Source organism: Camelus bactrianus, chromosome 3 (assembly GCF_048773025.1).
Source record: "Camelus bactrianus isolate YW-2024 breed Bactrian camel chromosome 3, ASM4877302v1, whole genome shotgun sequence".
In the NCBI taxonomy this organism is placed as follows: domain Eukaryota; kingdom Metazoa; phylum Chordata; class Mammalia; order Artiodactyla; family Camelidae; genus Camelus; species Camelus bactrianus.
Genome location: NC_133541.1, coordinates 29252996 through 29268170, shown reverse-complemented (window position 1 = coordinate 29268170; position 15175 = coordinate 29252996). Strand labels below are relative to the sequence as shown.

The window sequence follows — 15175 nt, the reverse complement described above, 5'->3', positions numbered from 1 at the left end:
AGCCAAATGAATGTCATCTTCAGTCCTAAAATGTGAAGCAGAAGCCTAAGCACCTTTTAATAGGTGATATAACCTATCCTCTATTAGTGGGACTTTGGATTGATTCCAGCCTTTGTAATGCAAACAATGCTGCTGTGGACATTTTTGGATAAATGTCTTTGTGGATACATTTGAAAACGTGTATATGATATGTATCTGACCTTCATTTGGTGACCATATTATCAAGATGAGGTCTTTCAGTCAAATCACAAGTGACTAAACAAAGGTAGATGAGATATAGATGGATTGAAAGCAATGCCCCACCATTCTTCTTGTCAGTAGGATGTCCTTTGAGGTTGCGACTGAATAGTAAGGGAAAGCCGTGAGATAATGCACAGGTTCAGTTGATATTATTTTAATATATGAAAAAGTTATGTTCAGAAGTATATATAAAGAATACAGGTTTCCACCGAGTTTTACAAACTGTAGGGTTAGGTAAGAAAAACAATTTCTGTCTTGAAACTCCAAAAAAGGTTAAGCTTCTCGGAGAATCAGTTCAATGAGAGATAAAGGATCCTTCCAGCAGACTTGGATCTCTGCTACACAAGGTAGGACTGAAATACCAGCCTTCAAATTATGAAGTCCCTCTTATAAACTCTTAAACAGGACTCAGTGTGTTCTATCAGAATTCAGTGCGTGTTCTGACCTAAATTTCTGGTTGTTAAGCAACCTCAAGCAAGCTGAAAAGTCAACCCCAAAAATGTTATTACATGACAGATTTCCTTTAGTAGCTAAGCATCCTTCAACCCTAGAAAACTTAGAATTGAGTATAAAAATGTTCAAAAGGATCAAAACAATCTTATTAATGTTTTTGGTTAATATATCCATGTTTGGAAATTGTGAAATATTAGTAATGTTTAAGGGAACCTGGCATATTAAAATGAGAGATGAGGTGAGTAATTGCAATTTAAAATGCATAAGGAAATAGTGGATATAGAATTGTGATTTTAACTCATATAAAATGTTTATTAAAGCTTTGGAATATGGAAGAGGATTAAACTTCACTATGTTTATGTGCTTTTTTTTAAGATTTTAAAAAATATTAAGTAACTGGGAAAGTGTTTCAGAGAAACAATCTATATACTTAAAAAGGAAGTAAAGCAGATTAAGTTTACAAAATTAGTTTAAAAAATATATGGAGGAATTTAGTTAACTAAGTGCATAAATATGATTATACACATTCAAAATTTTCCTTAAAATGGTTACTAAAATCATGTGGATTTATAAAAAGAATAATAAATCTGTAAATCGAATCTAAAATTTTAAGTAAGAAGTACAGTTTTGGATTTTTGACTTTAATAAATTAAACGCTAAATTTTTAAGCAAAGGTCAATCTTTGAATTGTCTTTTCTATATGCAAAAGCTACTTTTAAGACAAAAATATTCACAGTTGATAGCTGCCACCTATGCTATTGTCCCTCATACCAACAGGGCTAAGAAATAAAATTTTAAAAAGGAGGTCCTACTCCTACACATAAATAAAAGAAACTCGTTAGAAAAATTGGCTAATTTTGAAGGAAATGAAATATATGCAACCAAAAGATGTGAAAACAAAACTTAACCTCAGCCACAGTTAAAGACAAGGAAAAAAATCAAAAAGTGTGGTCCCTTACAGAATTGGTAAGATACAGGCACTGTCATATGTAGATAAAAATGTTCACTAGAATTATTTTTTTGGAAGACAATTTGCCAAAAACTATCATGTTTTAAAAGGCATGTATCCTTGGACTTGACATTTCCACTTTCAAGAATTTATCAGGTACACATATTGGAATGTGTTCACAAAGGCATCTCTCCAGGAATGTCCACTGCAGCACTGTTTGTAGTTAGAGCTGGAATGACCATCAGTAGAGGACAGGTCAAATATATTATTAAATCCACGCAGTGACTTACTACACAGCCATTCAAAAGAATAGAGCAGCTCTTCATGTCTTGATACAGAACAAGTTTCAATTACGGTAATTGAGAAAAGATAATAAAGCCAAGTATAAAGCAGTTCATGATATATTTCTAATATGTACTGGAAAGAAAAAAGATATTTATGTGTGCATACACCTAGAAGTTTTCTGGAAGAGTGTAAATACATAGATGTCTTTAAAGGTGATTGACTATAAGGAAGATGTGTTAGTTTCCTAGGGCCACTGTAACAGAATACCACAAACTGGGTGACTTGAAACAGTAGAAATTTCACAGTTCTGGAATCCAGAAGTCAGAAGTCAAGGTGTCAGTGGAGCTGATTCCTTTTGAGAGCTGGGAAGGATAGTCTGTTCCATGCCCTTCTCTTAGTTTCTAATGATGGCTGGAAATCCTTGCTGTTCCTTGGCTGGCGTGTGAATGCATCCCTCCCATCTCCAACTCTGTCTTCACATGGCATCCTCCCTGCATCTCTGTGTCTTCAAATGGCCTTCTTTTATATAAGGAACGTAATTGCATTAGAGTAGGGACCCATGCTATTCCAGTGTGACTTAATTTCAACTTAACTAGTTATATCTGCAGCAACATTATTTCCAAATAGGGTTACATTATGAGGTATTACCGATTAGGATTTCAATACATCTTTTTGGGGAGACACAATTCAACCCATAACGGAAGGATATGGCTGTCTGGGCTTCGAGTAAAACCTAAAAATTGCTTAATAAAAAAAGACTACTGGTTAAGTGATTAAGTGCTATTTATGGTCCTGATCCTCTCTGAGATAAACATTTGGACAACAAATACGATGCTGTATAAACTGATAGTCCGAATCTCAACATTTGACATTCAATTAATTTTAACAATGTTTCTCTTCCCCACGCAGAAGACTTCCTTTTTGGTTGAAAAGAACAGGAAATTAAAACTCAATTTCCCTCAAATGATATTTTTATTTCGTGCAGTCTCAGAGGGGAAAGGGCCTTTAGAGACCATTTCATATACGCCTCCAGTGCTTGACAGTATCTTCAGCAAAAAGCCCAGTCTCTGTTTGAAAACTTCTAGGAATGAAAAACTCACTGCTCCCTAAGTAGCCCTTTCTGTGACAGGATAATCCTGATGGTTAGAAAGCAGATACTGAAGCAAATTCTGCCTCCCTAAAATTTTCACCATTTTGTCTTTGGTCAGCCGTGTGAGCTTTGCAAAATTACATATATCTTTAATATGTTATACTTTAAATTGTATGTATATATGTGTGAACACATATTTTATAAAACGTGTTAAAATATGTTTACATATTTTACAACTACTAAAATATTGGGGGACATCTTTGGGCTCTATCCCATGTCTTAGCTGAGTGGCTATTACAATCACTTATTAGAGGTAAATATCAAAAAAATCAAAATTACAAAGGTAATAACCAGATCAAGGAAAAATGCCAAGATGAAAGCACTGGATGGCCCAAGCCATCAGCTATCTAAAAAACAGTAAGTGACCGCATTCTCATTGACACTGATCCTTGCAAATACATTTGTCCACAGAAAATGTTCATCACATAATTTGATTAATAACATTTTTATAAGAAAATATCCAATGTAAATATAAGTGCCCCAACTTTTTCTTTGAAGATTCAAGTCTTATTTCCAGGATGTTCCTAAAGAGATATATTCTCCTGGGAGAATGTTAAAAATAGGAAATCTATCTCGTGTATATAAGGAAGAGTTGAAAGTCTTGAAAATAATAAGGGGCATTTTGTGGGAATTTTGCCCAAGAAATCTTTTAGAAAACAAATACTTTAGGCAGTTTGAACAAAGGCATGGATTACATGTGTGAAAGGATTCCAAAATTGTGACAAATTGTTACATTGACAGCCACTCTGCCAGATTTGGTCACACAGTGTGAGAGACATTAATAAATATATGTCAGCCTGTCATTCCTTCACAAAATACCCCCTTCACCCGAACAAATGGACTTGTTTGAGGCTACAAAGCCATCTTTGTCTAAGAAACACTCAGTCAGTCGGTAGATACATGCTGTTTGCTTGCAGCACTAATTCTTAATGCACATAACTCTTTACTTACACCTGGGCAAAAATGACAATGCTGCTTCTTTGGAAATATGGAATATCTCTAGAGCTCTCAGAAGTGCTGTAGGAAAGTGCAATCAGGAGTCACTTGGACTTTTCAATAACTGTCAGAAAATCAAACCTAATGTTATCACAAAAATGAAGCTCAGTATCAAAGTAATTTTGTCACCCAATTGTACAGTGAGGTAGCTCAGAAAATCGGGGGTCCAAATTTACACTCTTTCTTTAATCAACTGTGAAGAATAACATTTTTTCATTACCTTAATTTTTAAGGAATTAAGGAATTAATTTGAGGAAATGTCTCATGATAATTAAGGCCTGGAAATCATAACTTCACAGTAGAGAGGAAAAAAGTTATCACTTAAAAGATAAAAATTCTACCTTTACAATAATATCTATGACTGACTTATGATTAGAAACTGATGGCTATAGACTGGTGGCTTATATCTCAGGCATTTGTTTCTCATGGTTCTGGAGGTTGGGAAGTCCAAGACCAAGTTTCAGTTCTTGGTGAGGGTGCTCTTCCTGGTTTGCAGATGGCTGCCTTCTCGCTGTGGCCGCTAATGGTAGAGAGTGAGAGCAATGGTCTCTCTTCCTCTTTTTGTAAGGGCACTAATCCCCTCATGGGTCCCCACCCTCATGACCTCATCTAAACCTGATTACTTCCCAAGAGCCCCATCTCCAAAAACCATCACATTGGGAGTAAGGATTTCAACATATGAATTGAGGGGAGGGGATAAACATTTAGTCCATAACAATGGGTATCCTTGTGTTTTTATGCATACTTGGAAAATAGGTAGTGTTGTTCTGTCTGTTCATGGATTCTTTCTTTTCTTTTTTTTTAGGGAAAGTTAAATACGATTTTTAATGTCATACTTTATATCTTTTTTTTTAATTGAAGTATAGTCAGTTTACAATGTTGTGTCAGTTTTGTCTGTTTGTGGATTCTTAATCTCCATTAATGTTATTGGATTGAAGAAAGAAAAACTAATGGCTGCACAATCTGTGAGCATATTAATCATACTGCTCTCTGGATAAACAACAGCCACATATGGGCTTCTTCTGCTGCACTGAAATAGAATTTTCTTACCAGGAAACAGTTGATATGATTCCTGAGGGTGAGCTGTTTATTGCCAAAGATCAATTTACTCAGCATTAAAAAGAGACATTATTATTTAGACCCTTTAGAATTTTTGTTTTAAAAACAGTTTGTTGTCTTCTTCCCTGTTTTTCCCTTTAATGATGATTTTTATAGAATTACTCACAACTGTACGTTTAGAACTAGATAAAATCTAGACAAAATGTAAAAGATTAGAAACTTTAATAAAGTCATGGTGAAAGGAGGGAGTATATGAAGTCAAGATATCAATTAAATTCTATTTTGAATTAAGTTAATCTATATGTCCTACATTGCTAAAGATCACTGTGAAAGCACTGGTTATCTGGAGATACATACTATTAATTTGCTCACAAATTGCCCAAACAAATATTTTTTATCACAATGAACTCTCTAATATTATTGTAGTCTGCTGTCAGTAAATTTCACTAGTGGTTCAAGGATAGGGTATTTTCCTTTTGGACTGAACATTCTGCTGTTCTTCTAAAAAATGCTTTCTAAATATTGTCTGTCATTTGATTGTACTCAGCTAGAGTTGGTTTGGGACTGGGTTTTGCAAAATCAGGGGTTTTGTCCAACAGTGGCTACTTTGGGTTTTGGTTTGGCATCCTGGCTTATAAGAACATGGAGAGCTTCCACTTTCCAAGTTTTCTTAACTGACTGATGACGCATCCTGAAACAAGAATCCTTGTTTTTCTTTTCAATAATTTGTTCCCCCTTCTGGCAGGGTGGCCTGTGAAACCTCGTTAAAACATGTTATTTCAACATTACCAAACAATAGGTCAAACTAAGCTTTACAACTTACTTTGTCATAGATCTGGGTGAGTGTGTTGGGGTGAGGAACTTCATCAACCTGCAGCCTATCTTGCTTATTTGGGAAGAATCCCACAGCTTTCCCACACTGCTCTCACTCTTTTTCCATGGCCCCATTTCCTCTTTTCTCTCCGAGCCAAGAAACTTTGGTAGCTCCAAGTTCTTACAGTCCTTGTCCCTCAGGCACTGTAAGTCCAACTCAAGGCTCCAATTCCATTTTATTCCCTCACGAAGTTGGAATATGTGTTGTATATATACTTAACTTTTATGTACCACAGTTCATTAACTCTGCGACTCCTTTGATTGCAACATGCACCATTATTTTATCTACTGCTGGAAAGAATGAATATGCTACCAATCTAAAAAAACTATGGTAATTGAAAGCAAGAAGAAAAGAGAATACCTTTAAATATCCTTATAAGGTCATTAACAGAACCACTGACTTCCTCTTATTTTGATGTACTTATTGTCTATAGCCCTGCCTACCTCTTCCCTCGCTTGATTTCTTCATTGTAAAAGTATATATATTTAATATCTACTACATGCAGGTCCTGTGGTAGGTGCTGAGGACATGCAATAAACAAGAGACAGTCTTTGTGCTGGAGATGCTTTTTGTTTGGGGAGTGGATACAGAAAGCAGCTAGAGAATTATGATAGAGTGACTATCTCTATACAGAACTCTCAGAAGCACAGAACTCTCAGGAGTGCAGAGAAAGGTAACCTAAGTCAGTCTTGCAGAGGTTAAGGAGAACACTCCAGAAAGGCAATGTCCAAGCCAAGATCTCAAAGATGATTAAAAAGAGTTAGGTGTTCAAAAGGACAAAGCAGATGAAGACAGGCTAGGTAAAGGAAATAGTAGGCAGCAAAAGAAATTCTAGCATTGTGTTCTGGCAAAAGCAAAAGATTCCATAAGACTGCAGGACAGAAAGAAGTGAGGTGAGCCAGGACCAGCGGGTGAGTGGCCATGCCACTCTTCCAAGCCAAAGTGGAAGAGTAATGTGTCAGAAGAACTTGAACCCAGGTAACTCACCCTCAATCCCAACTTTCTCACTCTCTTTCCCAAGTACTTTCACCAATACTTCAAGGAATTTATACACCCAATTTCAGCCATATATATATATATATGGCTTATATAAGATATATATTTTTTTCTGTATGTGTTTCAACAAAACTTTACTTACAAAACACAGGTGGCAGATTGGATTTGGCCTGTGGGCTGGGCTCTAGTTTGCTAACCCCTGTATTAGACCTATTGCTATAAATGGACCTAGATGTATTTGTTTTTAGCACTTTTATTGTGGCGTGATTCCTATACAGTAAACTTCACGTATTTCAGATGTTCAATTTGATGAATTTTGATAGATGTATATACACTGATGAAACGACCACCACAATCAAGACAGCTAACATGTCCATCAGTTCCCAAGAGGTGCAAATTTTGAACTCCTGATTTATCCCTTCCCACCTCCTTTATCCCCCAGTAACCATAAGTTAGACCTAGATATATTTTTAATCTAGATAAGGGCCAACTCTTCCACTCTTAGCTCAGAAGGATACACTAAGTCATAGAAGAGGTGATGAGATCTGTGGTTGCCAGAGGCAGGGGATGGGGAGAAGGAAAATTGGACAGAGGCAGTCAGAAGGTATAAACTTCCAGTTGTAAGTCCTAGGGATATAATGCACAACGTGATTAAGTAGAATTAGTAGTGCTCTACGTAGTGTATGAAAGCTGTTCAGAGAGTAAATCCTGAGTTCTCATCACAAGGAAAAAAATGTTTTTCTATTTAATTTTGTATCTATATGAAATGGATGCTCACCAAACTTACTGTGATAATCATTTCATGGTGTATGTAAGGCAAATAATTCTGCTGTACATTTTAAACTTATACAGTGCTGTATGTCAATCATATCTCAATAAAACTAGAAAGAAAAAAGTAAAGAAAACCTGAGCAAATAAATAAATACAATTTCATTTCCATACACCTTCAGAAAAGACTGCTGCACTCACAAGGGTTTTTATTTCAGTGGATGTCGTATGAGGTAGACTGAACTGGTCAAAGAAGGATGTTGAGTTTGTCGCGGTGCAAAACAGAGATGGCAAAGTGGTGCAAAACAGAGATGGCAAACAAGGAACAGCAGGGTGAATCATGAACTGAAAAAAAAAAAAAAAGTAGCAGACACATGAGCTCTAAGTCAGCCAAGAAAACTGTAAATCATCTCCCCTCCAGAATCCACAGAGAGATAGGAAGGAACTCAAAGTTCCCCCTCTAAGTACATAAGACATCAGCTGACATCTGGGTTAGTTTTATACAATGTCTCTGAGCCTTTAAAAAAAAAAAAAGCAAGCAAAATCTGCAGCTTGCTAAAGGAGGCTGGATCTTACCCTGTACCCGCTTTCGATGAGGATCAAACAGAGAAGTTATTTAATCTAAGTAAGGACACCACAGAATGCCTCAGGAAATCCCCTTTGCTGGAAGTGTTCTAGGGTAAGTTGAATGACTTCTTGGGGCAGCGAGGGTATCGTAGAAGAAATGTAAGTGCTGGATAGGAGACCGGACTTGATGGGGTGCTTTAAGATGCTGAGAGTCATGGTTCTAGGAGCTATTGTGGACCATTTCGATTTCCCTCAAGTGCAACTAAAGTTAAGCTGATGTTGTGGATAATGCCTCAAAGCTCTCCTAGCAAAATTCAGCAACCCCGCATGGTAGTCCTTATTCTTCTTCAAGCCAGTGGAGAAATGGAGGTATTGCCAAAACTAATCCAGTATTTCCTACTGGGTAAACTCTGTCATTCTCTAAAAACACCAAAAGGAGAAGAGAACAGAGTCAGAAGTAGAAAAGCTTCCAAAACCAGGAAGGCTGGGCCAGGTTGGAAAAGCAGGGTCAGCCTGTCACACAGAAATCTCCTCCTCAACAGAACTGGGTTTTCTGTCTGTGAAAAGGGCTGGCATACTGAATTCTTGTTTATATTTATGCTTTCTCATAAGCATACTCTGGGGACTTGCATTTTAATTCAAGATGTGGTCTTTATTTTAGGGATAAATCAGTAAAAAGGGTCTGCACTAACCTGTCATTTTCCTCTTCTATTTTGAAGCTCTCTGTATGGGAGTTAACTTCTCCCAAAAAAAGCATTCGGAAAATTCCTGGTTTAGGCCACTTGCTTGTTTTGTGAATGACGCTTGTGGTCAGCTATAACATATATAGCATGCCTTCTTCCTATTGCTGCCTTTTTCATGCATGTTTTTCTTATTTTGGCATTTTTATGGAAGTGATTAAATATTATTTGGTTTCAAGCTGGTGTAGAAATTGTGTAGATGTAGGAAATACTCTCTAGCTGAAATTTGACATAGGCAGGCCCACACAATCATAAACACACACACACATGCAGGCACTGTTCCTAAAATATGTCCAGATAGCTTTTGTTTGATTCAGCTTTTTTGTCTTCCTTTGTTTTTTCCTCTCTTCCTTTTTCTTTCTTGAGAGAGAGAGAGAGAGAGAGAGAGAGAGAGAGAGAGAGAGAGAGAGAGAGAGAAAGTAGAAGGAGGGCAATGAAAGTAAATATGATTTCCATTTCATTTGAGGCATGTTTCATTGTTTGGATGCCCAACCTCCTGTTTTCACCTAGTGGTAAACATTGTAGAAATGTTGTTTCAAGTCTTATTCAAAATGACTAAAATATTTTTGCAGGGTGTCACCAGCCAAGTCTTCATGAATGTTTACAGTTTCAACAGCAAATTGTATTGCTATAGTAACTCAACGGGATATTCACTCCCCACCCCACCCCACCCCACCTCCCCAAAAATATTAAGCTAAAGAGAAAGTAAATCCTGGTATTTAGACCAAAAATTCCTGACACACTGATTAGTATTCAGTAACTGCCAAAAAGTATCCCCAAGAAGCAGAATGTTTCTTATTGTATCAAATCAGTTTCATACAGTGTTGTATGATAAAAATCTAAAAACTTTAAGAGAAACTCTGGTTTTGGTTATTACAAAATTGAATTTCTGTTGACACAAAGAGAGAAGTATGAAAGAATAAAATTGGGAATTGTGCCAGAATAAATTTTTTTGTGAGGAATCCTACAAATAATAGAAGAGTTAAAAAGTCTATTCAATATTCCATATATGCCTGGAGAAAAAAATCTATTCTGTTTGATTACTTGCTAGGAGGTTTAATTGGAATATTTGGCTTCATTGCTATAGAATCCAGTAGTTGGGTCTGCATAATGTTTGTGTTATAGCTGAAAGGAGGTTATATATGTGGATATATATTTTTAAATACTCTATTTATATACGTTATTATAGTAATGATTAAATGCACACTCAGAACTTTTCTTTACCTATCTATAGTGTCTAGTTGCTTGGAGACAAATGTGAATCATCTAATATCATTATTATTAAACAAGTCATAATCCACCTTCATTTTCACAATGTGAGTTTCTTTGGGGCATGTATTTATTTAGACTCTGTAGATATATTGTATACTCAATGCAATAATAACATCTTTCTCTGCTTAGTTTTTCATTTATAATTTGGAGAAGGGTTAATAAACATAAATCTTGCTAACTAAGCATGTTGTGTGGCCCCTAAAAAGTAAGTTGATCTCTAACTCAGAGCATTGTCAAATTATCTGCAATTTTAATTTATTTATGATTTACATAAAAGTAAGTTGAAGGCAAAAACTTGGTATGTTTAATTCTCCTTTTCAGACCAAAAATGTGTAATGAGAGCTCTTTCAACAACAGAGGTATTTGATGTAACACTTCTGCCATGATTGGTTTATCTCTCCTATCACGATGTGCAGGACGCGTATTTTCCAAATTGAAGAATGTCATGTGTAGGGATTAGTCTTTTGCCATGGGACACAAGGTGGTGACCGTGCCAGTATAAGCCAGCAGATCGGCTGTCCCAGTGTACCCTCAACTGGACTGGAAAAAAAATCTCTTCTACTGAGGAATCTCAATTAAATTATCCTATGATTTCATATCCTCATTAGCATTTGTGTTCTTTAGAATAAGTATCTTCTATTATATTTTAAGAAGATTCATTCAAATGACTAACAAGTATCTTTACTTCTTTACTTAATACTGTCATTGCTTTAAAAAAAATCCTTGAATTTTTATTATGTCTGGACTTAATGGCGGTTCAGCTTGGAGACTAGACAATATAATCAATAGTACAAATTCCTTATAAAGATGATTTCAACCAACATGTTTCCCACCAACAAGTAAGTTTTCCACCTGGTTCATCTCAGGTTTTACTTTTTGTGTTACTATCACTTCTTTGCCAACACTACCTCCATTCCCTGACATTGTTTTCCTTGCTTGGATCAAAGGCTGTATCTCTTCCTATGGGCTTTGCTTGGGACTGCCATAACCGGTGAGCATTCCTCAGCTAAAAAGAACCAGATGGCCGTGAAGAGATGTTAATACTCCCCTCACGTGTCCTCTGGGCAATATTTCTTCATAAGGGACAAGTGTGCTGATTTACCACTGCCTGACACTTACACTGATCCAAATACCAATACCAGTTGTCCTGCCTTGATGGCAGGCATAAGCCAAAAGGATCCTGCCTTGATGTAGCAAGAAATGGACTCATTAGGAGAAAGTCCTGAATTGTACTGTATATTATATACAATACCAAAATCACATTCTGATCCAATTAAAATATTTTAGGCAAAGTGGAAGACACTCTGATTTTACATTATAATGCCCAGAGATGCTTGCAGATTAAAAAGAGTACGTATCTAGGAAAAAAAAAAAAGGGGGGGGGGGAATAATAAAACATAGCTAAGTTCATAGCATCTGTGCTAATGAAGATATTATGGATAATTTAATAACTCTAATGTCTACATTTTTCTTCACTGTCCTTCATCAAATGTTTAAGAGGTCGAGCAAAGTAGTTGAAAGGTCACTGGGCAATGTAATAAGAGCTAGAATAGGTTTGAATCTTGACACCTTCACAGACAATTTAAGTGCACTTGAAAGCGTTACCTGACTTCTCTAAGATATAATTTTATCATCTTTAAAATGGAGACAACTACTGGTCTAACTTGGAAGATGGACATGAGGGGCAAATGAGAATATATTTGAAAGTTTATTAAACTATAAAGCTGGATGAAAAATGCATGATCAGCATCATCTCCATCAAGATCAAACTAATTTCCAGGTTCTATCCTGTTCCTTTTCTGCCCTCTGGCAGAGGTACCACAATTCTTGAGCAACAGAAGAATAAGGAAGAGAAGTGAAGCCTTTCCCTATCTGCCCAAATTATCAGCAGTACCTTCACAATGTAGCATTGCCTTTGGTAGCCATAGCCTGGCTATCAATGACACCGCTGAAAGAAAAGCTACTTGAAGCAGTATAGATTAATTTCCTGACTTTATGAAGCCAGAAAAAAAGAAAAAAACAAACTCTGGAACATCTCATCAGACAAGCACATGACAGCAATATGGGCCTCTTTCTAGGGCTCAGAAGCCAAACAGACTTTGTACCTATTTATTCTCTTTGCCCTCGTGGTGTGAAATACACAGGAAAGACAAGGTCATTTTGCAAATCATCTGACTCCAGCTTGAAATCAGTAACTCAGGGGGAAAAAAAAAAACTTGGGAGCATAAGGGCATCAAAGATGGGGCCAGACCAGGGCCTTCTGTTGAGTAGAGAGTGGTGAATATGACTCAGTTGATCCTTGACCCTGGAAGGCCTCCAGCACACACAGATGTATGGGTCCCCTCTGGAGAGGAATTACAGAAACAAAACCACTGTCTCAGTCGAGGGGTAGTATAACACCCAGGGTCTGAATTCTGAGCTTTGAACACTGATAGAATATTGGATTATAAAATAGCTCCATGGCAAAAGTTCTCTGAGCTAAATAAATCATGGAAATCCTAGGGTAAGTTATGGCTTGTTTATCTACAGCATCCACTGGTAACCCAACAGTAACTAGCACATGGAAAAGTTGAATGAATGAACTCCATGGAACACCCCACATGGTAACAATGATCTTAAATTTTTTTGTTACAGAAATTTTCAAATAGAAACCAAAATGGAGAGAATTGTATATACCCATCACTCTGCTTCAACAATCTTGTTTTGTCTTTTCTTCCTCAATGTGGTGGGTGGAGTATGTTATCTTAAAGAAAATTCAAGATATTACATCGTTTTACCTATAAACACTTTACATCTCTAATGCATAAAGACAATGCATCCACACACTTGACAAAATTAATAGTTGTTCCTTAATAGCTTCTAAAAGCCCCATTTTTCTGTCTTAAAAATATCTTTAAATGTTTGTTTGCTAGAATCAGAATCCAAGCAAGACTCACTAAATTGCATGGTTTTGTTTTGGGTTTTTTCTCTTTTGTCTTCATAAATCTATAGCAGTCTTTCCCACCCACCCCACTCCATTTTGTTACTACCATCGACTTTATGGAGAAGGCAAGGTTTTTCTATTGAATGTGCCACAGTTTGGATTTGCCTTCATGCCTGATGGTATCACTTAATTCAGTCTTCTATCTGTGTGTATCTCCCCTCAACAGGTAGCTATATCTAGAGTCTTGCTTAGATTCAGTCTACTTCTAATCTACTTCAGAGATAGCTGGGTACTGCCTACAGCATCTCACAAAAGTGATTTTTGAAAAAGCATCAAACAGCTGAAATCAGTTTGTCCTGTGTATACGCCAAGTATAGCACGGAGCAGGTCCATATTCTACACGTACTCGAAATTAGATCCTCAAATTAAATGATACATACGTCCTCTTTTGGTTTTATTTGTTTCCTTGGGTCTGTGTTGGTGCAGTAACTACGTGCAGCTATTTTCTTGGACCTGGGACAGGAGGAGCAGTGGCTGCCGGACGGGTTTAGCAGGTATTCCCCTTACTAAAGAAGCAGTGCCACACCTGTAGGGATAAACATTTTGAGGTGGAAGAGTAGGTGAGAAGGGAAAGTTATATCGCATTTGGAGACTGTAATGATTTGCTGATCGCTACAGTCATGAAACGCATTGCTAAAGGGAACCTCAGCAATCATTAGGCTCTGCCAGTTAGTGAGAGGTGCTGTGGAGAGAGGGTAAATCAGGGAAGAGGGAATAAGGGAGCGGGGCAGCAGTTTGAAATCAAATGGTTTTGTTAGCTTTCTAGGGCTGCTGTAACAAACTACCAAAATCTAGGTGGTTTAAAACAGGAGAAATGTATTCTCTCACACTTCCGGGGGTTGGAAGTTTGAAATCAAGGAGCCCTGGTCCTTCCAAAGCCTCTAGGGAAGAATCTGCTTCATGTTTCTCTTCCAGCTTCTGTGGACAGCCTCCGTCCTGGGTGCACCAAGGCTTGCGGTGGCACTGTTCCAGCCTCTGCTCCATCTTTACCCTGCCTTCCTCCCTGTGTGTCTGGGTCTACATTTCCCTTCTCTTCCTGTTTTCTTCCAGTTTTATTGAGATATGATTGATACACAGCACTGTACAATTTTAAGGTGTGTGGCAGAATTATTTGACTTACATCCATCATGAAATGATGATCACAATGAGTTTAGTGAACATCCATCCGCTTATAGACACAAGATAAAAGAAGTAGAGAAAAAACTTTTTCCTTGTGCTGAGAATTCTTAGGACTTACTCTCTGAACAGCCTTCATACATAACACGCAGCAGCGTTAATTATATTTATCATTTGTACATTACATCCCTGGTACTTACCTTACAGCTAGAAGTTCGCACCTTCCAGCTGCCTTCAGCCAGTTCCCCCTCCCCCACCCCCATCTCTGGTAACCACAAATCTGATCTCTTTTTCTATGGTTCCTTTGTTTGTTTTTGAAGTATAATGGACTTATAACACTATGTTAGTTCTTACACACACACACAGACATATATATGTGTTTATCTCCATACATTTCAAAATGATCACCACAGTAAGTCTAGTTATGATGTGTCACCATACAAAGATATTACACAGTTATTGGCTGTCTTCTTCACCCTGTAAATTCCATATCCATGGTACTTTTATTTTTTTATTTTTATTTTATTTTATTTATTTTTGGAGGACGGAGGGAGGTAATTAGGTCTATTCATTTACTTACTTTTAGAGGAGGTACTGGGGATTGAACCCAGGACCCTGTGCTTGCTAAGCATGCGCTCTACTGAGCTATACCCTCCCCCTTCATGAGCCATTTATTTTGCAACTCAAAGTTTGTACTTCTCAATCTCCCTCACCTATTTCTTTCCTC

The 15175-nt window shown here is 37.1% G+C and overlaps 1 protein-coding gene across 2 annotated transcripts in view; it reads left to right on the top strand.

The window, feature by feature from the left end:
* The window catches only part of DAB2 (DAB adaptor protein 2), a 162680-nt gene that overhangs the window by 85075 nt on the left and 62430 nt on the right, over positions 1 to 15175 (top strand). The window contains exon 1 of one of the 2 annotated variants that reach the window (XM_010957217.3): positions 8294 to 8449. The exons of the other annotated variant lie outside the window; for it this stretch is intronic. The gene's annotated coding sequence lies outside the window, so the exon portion shown is untranslated. Of the gene's footprint in view, positions 1 to 8293; positions 8450 to 15175 lie in introns of those variants that run through there. 2 annotated transcript variants of the gene reach the window in all.